The 9915-nt window shown below is 39.4% G+C and overlaps 1 long non-coding RNA gene across 1 annotated transcript; it reads right to left on the reverse strand.

Annotated features, from left to right (window-relative positions):
* Positions 1-9262: 9262 nt before the first annotated feature.
* LOC135968360 (uncharacterized) lies at positions 9263-9845 on the reverse strand. Its single transcript, XR_010583028.1, has 2 exons — positions 9638-9845; positions 9263-9432 (listed from the first exon to the last, which is right to left on the reverse strand). It is a non-coding gene; the product is annotated as an uncharacterized lncRNA (long non-coding RNA).
* Between the last annotated feature and the right edge of the window lie 70 nt (positions 9846-9915).

A 9915-nucleotide genomic window follows, 5' to 3' on the forward strand; every position in this document is an offset into this window, starting at 1 on the left:
AAACCCAAGTGCCTTGGGAGGGCACGGCCCAGGGGTTTCTGGAAGTTGTAACCTGTGCTCCGAGTGCGAGTGCGCAGGCGCAGGAACGCTTCTGGGGAATCCCTTTAGCAGTGAGCGTATATTGAAAAGTGCGTGGGGAGGTGAGAGGCAATAAATTGGTAACGGAAACAGATGACATACTTCGTTTTCAGTTATCAAATTTCAAAAACTAAAAATGTAGATGGTACACAATATTGTTGAGAATGTGGGGAAATGAGAGCTTTCACACATAGTGGGTGGAAATGACTACAGCTCTTTTACAGTTTTGTGTAGTAGCATTTACAAAGTGTGAAAGCAAACCCCTAAGCAACCAGCATTTTTACGTACAAGTATCTAGCCTACGAAAATGCTGGCATGAAAGACAAAGATGTGGGTACAGTAATGCTTACCAAAGCCATGTTTGTAATACTGAAGAATTCAGTTCGTAATATTGAAGAACCTCAATGTTCGTTTTTTGAGACATTGTTAGTCTGTGCTGACCAATATGATAGCTATTTGTGGCTATTTAAAATTAAATTTATTGAAATTAAATAAAATTCAAAATTCAGTTTCTTACTCACACTAGCCGTGTTTCAAAGGCTCATTAGCCAAGACAGCTAGTGGCTACTGTATTGGACAAGAGGGATATAAACATTTCTAATATCACAGAAAGTTACATTGAACAGTGCTGGGTTAGGTAATAATTCAACGTTAAAAAGAATTAAATCTATAACTGACATGAAATAGAATAATGTGTTGAAGTGGAAACGGCAAATGGCAGAATTATATAGATAACATGATCCCATTTCTGTGCAAAATAGCTGTATCTTTATACATACATTCAGTGTACAGAAAAATCTGGAAGAATACCTGAAAATATTAACTTTGGTCATTTCTGTAGATAGGGAATGAGTAAGGGGACACTTTCATTTCTGACATTATTTATCATCAGTTGTTTGAATATTACAAACTACAACAATTAACTGAATATTGCTAAATCCAAATAAATATTTTTATTACTTATTTTGAAAGATTTTTGGCTGCCTTCTACTATCTCAGCAATGTACTCTTTCTTGAAATACTGAACTATTTTAACTTAATAGACCTCCCTCATTTCTATTTTATTTATTTTTCTTTTTTGAGACGGAGTCTCACTCTGTCGCCCAGGCTGGCCTGCAGTGGCGCGATCTCGGCTTAATGCAAGCTCGGCCTCCCGGGTTCATGCCATTCTCCTGCCTCAGCCTCCCGAGTAGCTGGGACTACAGGTGCCCGCCACCATGCCTGGCTAATTTTTTGTGTGTTTAGTAGAGACGGAGTTTCACCGTGTTAGCCAGGATGGTCTCAATCTCCTGACCTCCTGATCTGCCCGCCTCGGCCTCCCAAAGTGTTGGGATTACAGGCATAAGCCACTGCGCCCGTCCCCATTTCTGTTTTACCTCCTCACTGAAAAACATTAGAACATGTCTACAGCCATACCACTCTGAATGCTCCCAATCTGGCCTGAAAAGCATTAGAACATGGAATTACTTGAGTGACTGAAAAGTAAAACAATAAGAAATTGATTGTGGCCCAGAAATAGTGAAATCAGTTGGATCAGTTTAAAATCTCGTATACATAAGTATTTTTTTAAACGTTTTCTTTTTTACTTTGTAATTACAAAGGTAATGCATGCTTATTACATAAAATAATAATATAGAAAAAGTGCAATAACAGAAAAGATCCCTGTAGCCCATGGAATGGTTGAAAATGGATGATTGCTAATGGGTATCAGTGTCTTTTTGGGGCAATGAAAATGTTCTAAAGTTGATTGTGATCATGGTTGCATAGCACTTTGAATAAACTAGAAACTACTGAATTCGGCCAGGCACGGTGGCTCACGCCTGTAATCCCAGCACTTTGGGAGGCTGAGGTGGGTGGATCACGAGGTCAGGAGATCCAGACCTTCCTGGCTAACACGGTGAAACCCTGTCTCTATTAAAAATACAAAAAATTAGCCGGGTGTGGTGGCGGGCGCCTGTAGTCCTAGTTACTCGGGAGGCTGAGGCAGGAGAATGGCGTGAACCCGGGAGGCGGAGCTTGCAGTGAGCCGAGATAGCGCCACTGAGCTCCAGCCTGGGCAACAGAGCAAGACTCCGTCTTAAAAAAAAAAAAAATTAGCCAGGTGTGATGGCAGGCACCTGTAATCCCAGCTACTCGAGAGGTTGAGGCAGGAGAGTCGCTTGAACCCAGGAGACAGAGGTTGCAGTGAACTGAGATCGCACCATTGGGCAACAAAAGTAAAACTGTCTCAAAGAAAAAAAACAGAATCTACTGAATTGTACACTTTAAATGGGTGAATTTTAGAGTATATGAATTATATCTCAGTAAAAGTATTACAGAAAAGCAGTCATCTGCGTTAACTAGTTAACCACCTGGAAAAATAAAGTAACTTCCATCTCTCACACATTAAAACAAATAACATTGGCAACATGCACAACCTAAAAATAGACTACCAGAGTACTTATCAAATTACAAATTGATGTTATTGTAATTTTGGTCTATAGGCATGACAGCCAAAACACAAATTATGAAGTAAATAGTTAGTAAATTATAGAAAATATAAAGTATGTTTCAGTAAACTTCCCTCCCTCACTCAAATTTAAGTAGCAAATAAACTAAGGGAAAATATTTCAGATACAACAAATAGATAATCAATAAATTTAAAACAAATCAACCTATAGATGAATACAAAAATGTATAGAAATAGGTAAAGAATATAGACCCTTAAAAGGAAAAATTGAGAATGACCAATAAATATTTGAATGCATATCTAAGCTTATGAGGAATAAAAGACATGGAACTATTAAAAAATAAAATGTTATCATTGGTTTAAGGACTGGGAAAGGGTCAAAACAATTGTAAATTTTAAGAAGATATTCATTCACAATACTTTTGGTGGGGGGAATCCACTTACAACCTTTCTGAGAGTAACTTTACATAAATATTTAAGAGAAGCATCTCTTTTAATTCAGGAATCCATTTTGAGAAATGTAGTCCACGAAAATCATTGAAACAGTGAAAAATGTATAAAACATTCTGTACAGCAGTGTTACCCAACCTTTTTGGCACTAGGGACCAGTTTCGTGGAAGACAGTTTTTTCCACAGATGGGAAGTGGGGGATGGTTTTGGGATGATTCAAGCACATTAAATTTATTGTGCACTTTTTTCTTTTATTATTATCATGTTGTAATATATAATGAAATAATTATACAACTCACCATAATGTAGAATCAGTCTGAGCCCTGAGCTCATTTTCGTGCAGCTAGACTGTCCCATTCAGGGGTGATGGGAAACAGTGAGAGATCAGCAGAAATTAGATTCCTGTAAAGAGTGTGCAACCTACATCCCTCACATTGCAGTTCACAATAGGGTTTGTGCTTCTATGAGAATCTAATGCCATTACTGATCTGACAGGAGGTGGAGCTCAGGCAGTAATGCAAGCAATGGGAAGTGACTGTAAATACAGATGAAGTTTTACTCATTCACCCACCATTCACTTCCTACTGTGTGGCCCAGTTCCTGACAAGCCATGGACCGCTACCTGTCCGTGGCCCACAGGTTGGGAACCTTGGTCTATAGAAATATTTATATCAGTTAAAGCAGCAAAATATCTAAAGAAAAAACAAAAACATACAGGTAAATTAAATTTGATAATCAGTAAAATAAGTAACCATGATAATGTAGAATTACCTTGCTCAATATGGAAGAATATTCATAAGCTATTAAGAAATGAAAAATACCAGTTACATGAGAATATGCAAGGGGTGATTATAATTTTTGGGAAAAAAAGGTACACAAGGATAAACATTGAAATTTTAAGTATTTAAAAAGTTATATTCTGAAACTAATCGTGAGCTATTTTTAGCAAATAGATAAACATTTTTCAACTCAATTTTCTCACCTATCAATGGGATAATTACTACCACCATCTGGATTTTTGTTGTTGTTGTTGTTGTTGTTGTTTTTTTGAGACGGAGTCTCGCTCTGTCTCCCAGGCTGGAGTGCAGAGGCCAGATCTCCGCTCACTGCAAGCTCCGCCTACTGGGTTCACGCCATTCTCATGCCTCAGCCTCCGAAGTAGCTGGGACTACAGACGGCCGCCACCACGCCTGGCTAATTTTTTTGTATTTTTAGTAGAGACGGGGTTTCACCACGTTGGCCAGGATGGTCTTGGTCTCCTGACCTTGTGATCCGCCCGCCTCGCCCTCTCAAAGTGCTGGGATTACAGGCGTGAGCCACTGCGCCCAGCCACCACCTGGATTTTTTTAACAGAATAGTGACTAAGCCCTGAGACACTGAAACACAACCATCTCAGGTCAAAGCCTTATCTTACCATTTTAATAGCTGGGAGACCATGGGCAAGCTTCTAGAAATTTGTGTGTGTTTCATTTATTCTCCTTGGCATACTCCAGTAGAACAATAATACCATATACAGATTTTTGTTGTTGTTGTTTGTTTTGGGCTTTTCGTTTTTGCTTGAATTAATTAATTCCTATGAATCATGTGTCAATGGGTCTGGTACTCAGGAAGCTCATATCTCCTCCAGGCTGCTGGACCAACCGTGATTCTGTCACAAAAGTAGAAGGAGATGGCTGTTGGGTGGCATCCCACCAGTGATTGTCACACTGGGCACAATATCCTTCAGAGTTGAGGGAAAAAGAAAGACATCTAGATTTGCAGGGGGGTCGGTAATTATGCCAATCATCTAAGCTGCCTCAGAGAACTCTTAGAGGAGGAAATCCAGCCAAGTGATATTTATGAATCAGAACTAAGCTTTCATAGAAGAGGACATGAAGTGGACACCAGAAAGTGATGCTTCCACACCTTTGATCCTCTTTCCTTTCCTCTCAAAAGATTTCAAGCACTTTCCCCTCTCCAGGCCTTTGCTCTCGGAATTCTGTCTTCCCTTAAGACTTTGCCCTCAGTATTCATTCTCATTTTTCAAATTTCAGCTCAATTATTAGTTTATTTTACAGGTCTTCCTTACATCTAAATTTAAATCATGGTTACTCATCACTGGCCCTTGTCACTCATCACAGTGTGTAATTTTATGTTTGTTTATATTTGGATTATACTGTCCACTGGCCAAACAAAATGTCCATTAGAGCTCCCAGCCTCTGATTATTTGTCTATCCCAGAGCAGGAAAACTATGGCCCAGGGGCCAAATCTGGCCTGCTATCTGCTTTTCACAGTGAATGAGCTAAGAGTAAGAATGGCTTGTGCATTTTAAAATATTTTTTAAAAAGATGAATAACATTTTGTGACTGGAGAATAATGAGATTTAATAATCTGAGGTCGCATCTCAAGGAACTAGAGAAGCAAGGACAAACCAAACCCAAACCCAGCAGAAGAAAGGAAATAACCAAGATCAGAGCAGAACTAAATGAAAGTGCAACAAAAAAATACAAAAGAGAAATGAAACAAAAAGCTGGTTCTTTGAAAGGATAAATAAAGTTGATAGATCATTAGCAAGATTACCAAGTAAAGAAGAGAGAAAAATCCAAAGAAGCTCAATTAGAAATGAAGCAGGAGATATTACAACTGACACCACAGAAAAACAAAAGATTGTTCAAGACTACTGTACCAACAACAACAAAAAACTCCAAGACCAGACAGATTCACAGCTAAATTCTACCAGACATTCAAAGAAGAATTGGTACCAATCCTATTGACACAATTCCACAAGATAGAGAAAGTGGGACTCCTCTCTACGAAGCCTGCATCACCCTAATACCAAAACCAGGAAGGAACATAACCAAAAAAGAAAACTACAGACCAACATCCCAGATGAACATAGATGCAAAAATCTTTAACACAATATTAGCTAACCGAATCCAGCAACCTATCAAAAAGATAATCCACCATGATCAAATGGGTTTCATACCAGGGATGTAGGGATGGTTTAACATATGCAAATCAACAAATGTGATACACCACATAAACAGAATTAAAAACAAAAATCACATGATCATCTCAATAGACACAGAAAAAGCATTCAAAAAAATCTACCATTCCTTTATGACTAAACTCTCAGCAAAACTGGCATACAAGGGACATACCTCAACGTAATAAAAGCCATCTATGACAAACCCAGAGCCAACATAATACTGAATGGGGAAAAGTTGAAAGCATTCCCTCTGAGAACTGGAACAAGACAAGGATGCCACCTCCCAACACTTTTTTTTTTTTTTTTTAAACATAATACTGAGTGTCCTAGCCAGAGCAATCAGACAAGAGAAAGAAATAAAAGGCATCCAAATTGGTAAAGAGGAAGTCAAACTGTTGCTGTTTGCTGATAATAAGATTGTTTACCTAGAGAACCCTAAAGACTCCTCCAGAAAGCTCCTAGAACTGATAAGAGAATTCGGCAAAGTTTCCGGATACAAAATTAATGTACACAAATCAGTAGCTCTTCTATACACCAACAGCGACTAAGTTGAGAATCAAATCAAGAATTCAACACCTTTTACAACATCTGCAAAAATAAAATAAGATAAAATACTTAGGAATATATCTAACCAAGCAGGTGAAAGACCTCTACAAGGAAACTTCAACACACTGCTAAAAGAAATTATAGATGACACAAACAAATGGAAACAAATCCCATGCTCACGGATGGGTAGAATCAATATTGTAAAGATGATCATACTGCCAAAAGCAACCTACAAATTCAAAGCAATTCCCATCAAAATACCACTTTCATTCTTCACATAACTAGAAAAAACAATCCTAAAATTCATATGGAACCAAAAAAGAGCCTACATAGCCAAAGCAAGACTAAGCAATGGAGGCATCCCATTACCTGATTTCAATCTATAAGGCCATAGTCACCCAAACAGCATAGTACTGGTATAAAAATAGGCACATAGATCAGTGGAACACAGTAGACAACTCAGAAATAAACCCAAATACAGTCAACTGATCTTCAACAAAGCAAACAAAAACATAAAGTGGGTAAAGGACACCCTATTCAACAAATGGCACTGGGATAATTGACTAGTTACATGTAGGAGAATGAAACTGGATCCTCATCTTTTACCTTATACAAAAATCAACTGAAGATGGATCAAGGACTTAAATCTAAGACCTGAAACTAAAAATTCTAGAAGATAACATTGGAAAAAACCCTTCTAGACATTGGCTTAGGCAAGGATTTTGTGACCAAGAACCCAAAAGTAAACGCAATAAAAACAAAGGGCCTGGGACTTCATTAAACTAAAGAGCTTTTGCATGGCTAAAGGAACAGTCAGCAGAGTAAACAGACACCCCACAGAGCGGAGGAAAATTTTCACAATCTATAGATCTGACAAAGGACTAATATCCAGAATCTACAAAGAATTCAAACAAATTAGCAAGAAAAAACTAACAATCCCATCAAAAAGTGGGCTAAGGACATGAATAGACAATTCTCAAAAGAAAATATACAAACGGCCAACAAACATAAGAAAAAATGTTCAACATCAGGGAAATGCAAATCAAAATCACAGTATGATACCATCTTACTCCTGCAAGAATGTCTATAATGAAAACAAAATAGCTGTTATTGAGGATGCGGTGAACAGGGAACACTTCTACACTGCTGGTAGGAATGTAAACTAGTAAAACCACTATGGAAAATAGTGTGGAGATTCCTTAAAGAACTAAAAGTAGAACTACTATTTGATCCAGCTATCCCACTACTGGGTATCTAGAGGAAAATAAGTCATTATACGAAAAAGATACTTGTACACAGATATTTACAGCAGCAGAATTCACAATTGCAAAAATGTTTAACAACTCAAATGCCCATGAATCAATGAGTGGATAAAGAAACTGTGGTAGATATAGACAATGGAATACTACTCAGCCATAAAAAGGAATGAATTAATGGCATTTGCCTGGATTTATTTATTTTTTCTTTCTTTCTTTTCTTTCTTTCTTTTTTTTTTTTTTTTGAGACAAAGTTTCACTCTTGTCGCCCAGGCTGTAGTGCAGTGGCACTATTTTGGCTTGCTGCAACCTCCACCTCCTGGGTTCAGGCAATTCTCCTGACTCAGCCTCCCAGATGGCTAGGATTATAGACACCCACCAGCATGCCCGGCTAATTTTTGTATTTTTAGTAGAGATGGGGTTTCATCATGTTGGCCAGGCTGGTCTTGAATTCTTGACTTCAGGTGATCCAGCCGCCTCAGCCTCCCAAAGTGCTGTGATTACAGGTGTGAACCACCGTGCCCAGCCTGGAGACTATTATTCTAAGTGAAGCAACTCAGGAATGGAAAATCAAACATCGTGTGTTCTCACTCATAAGTGGGAGCTAAGGTGTGAGGATGCAAAGGCATAAGAATGACACAATGGACTTTGGGGACTCAGGGGGAAAGGGTGGGAAGGGGGTGAGGGATAAAAGACTAAAAATTGGGTGCCATGTATACTGCTTAGGTGATGGGTGCACCAAAATCTCACAAATCACCACTGAAGAATTATTCATGTAACCAAACACTACCTGTTCCCCAAAAACCTATGGAAATAAAAAATTTAAAAAAATCAAAAGATCCCCAAAATATTCAGAATAGTACTTGTGGGAGCCATTGAGCAAGTAACATGGGAAGAGAGGAGGCTGCTCCCACCAGTGGTTTTGGGGGTGGAGCAGATGCTGATGATAATGAAGTCCCAGATGGGAAATGGGAGTGGGTGCCGAGGAAAGCTCAAGGATCCTGCAGATGAAGACTCAGACCCACGATACTGGATGTGGCATCTATGTCACCATGGGAGTCAACCAGGGTAGTGGCCTCAGCTGAGGCAGGGGAAAAGCTGGGATCCAGGTGCTCTAGTCTTCTCTTGATAAGCAAGAGAGACCAGGAGGTGAGAGATGGCAGAGGATGAGACAGGTGATACCAGTGACCAGAAAGAGCCCCTAAAAGGTAACACTTCATTTTCTTTCTGTTAGTTTTAATGTCAAATTTTGCTTTAATATTTTTAGGTAATTCTTTTTTTAAAAAATATTTATATCCAAAGGTTCTTACCACACCAACTTCAGGCTCGATCTTTTCTCCCTAACCTCAGAATCAGTTAGTTGTCTCCTTTAAAACCTTTCTCTCTCTCTCTCTCTCTCTCTCACACACACACACACGAGAGAGAGAGGGAATATATAGTACTGTTTTTGGTGTATGAGTGTGTGCTTCAGAATAAATGGTTTCATACCCTACAAAAAAAGAATGAGATTCAAATTTTATAATCCATCAAGTTTTATTGGAACACAGCCACGCTGGATTGCTTCTGTATTATTTATGGCCGCCTTTGCACTGCCATAAGTCTCCATGGTCACAATATCCACTCACGACCACTTGTTGTCTTTCAACAGCGGCATATAAAATCTCTAACACAGTTCATCTCACACCTAATGAAACAGACACACACAGGCATAAATTTAGAAACCATCCTATGAACATAAACAGGTCCACGCAGGGTTCCAGACACCGAATCGAACTAACAAACTCCCTCAAAGCAAGACACACCCATCTGTTCAACTGCCAGACACTGTTCCAGGCGCTCGTACCCAGGTAAACTGGTAGTGTCGCGCAGGTCATTTCCAGGGACCTTACCCTGGATTCCCCTGCTCGCTCAGGTCTAAGTCCCCAGACACCCCAGTCCCATCTTCGGCTGTTCTAGACTCCAGAATGCGTTCCTTAGCGAAGGCTGAGAACCTTTTAATTCGCTCTCAGTCAACACCAAAGACCCTCAAGCAAAGGCTGGAGCTCCCAGCCATCTTCGGAAAAACCGCCTTTGACTGGTGAAGCCGAGTTGCATGCTGGGAGCATCCCCCCTGTCCCGGTTCCAACTTCCGGAGACTATCCAGCTGTGGACTACATTTCCCAGAAGT

Source organism: Macaca fascicularis, chromosome 19 (assembly GCF_037993035.2).
Source record: "Macaca fascicularis isolate 582-1 chromosome 19, T2T-MFA8v1.1".
Classification (NCBI taxonomy): Eukaryota; Metazoa; Chordata; class Mammalia; order Primates; family Cercopithecidae; genus Macaca; species Macaca fascicularis.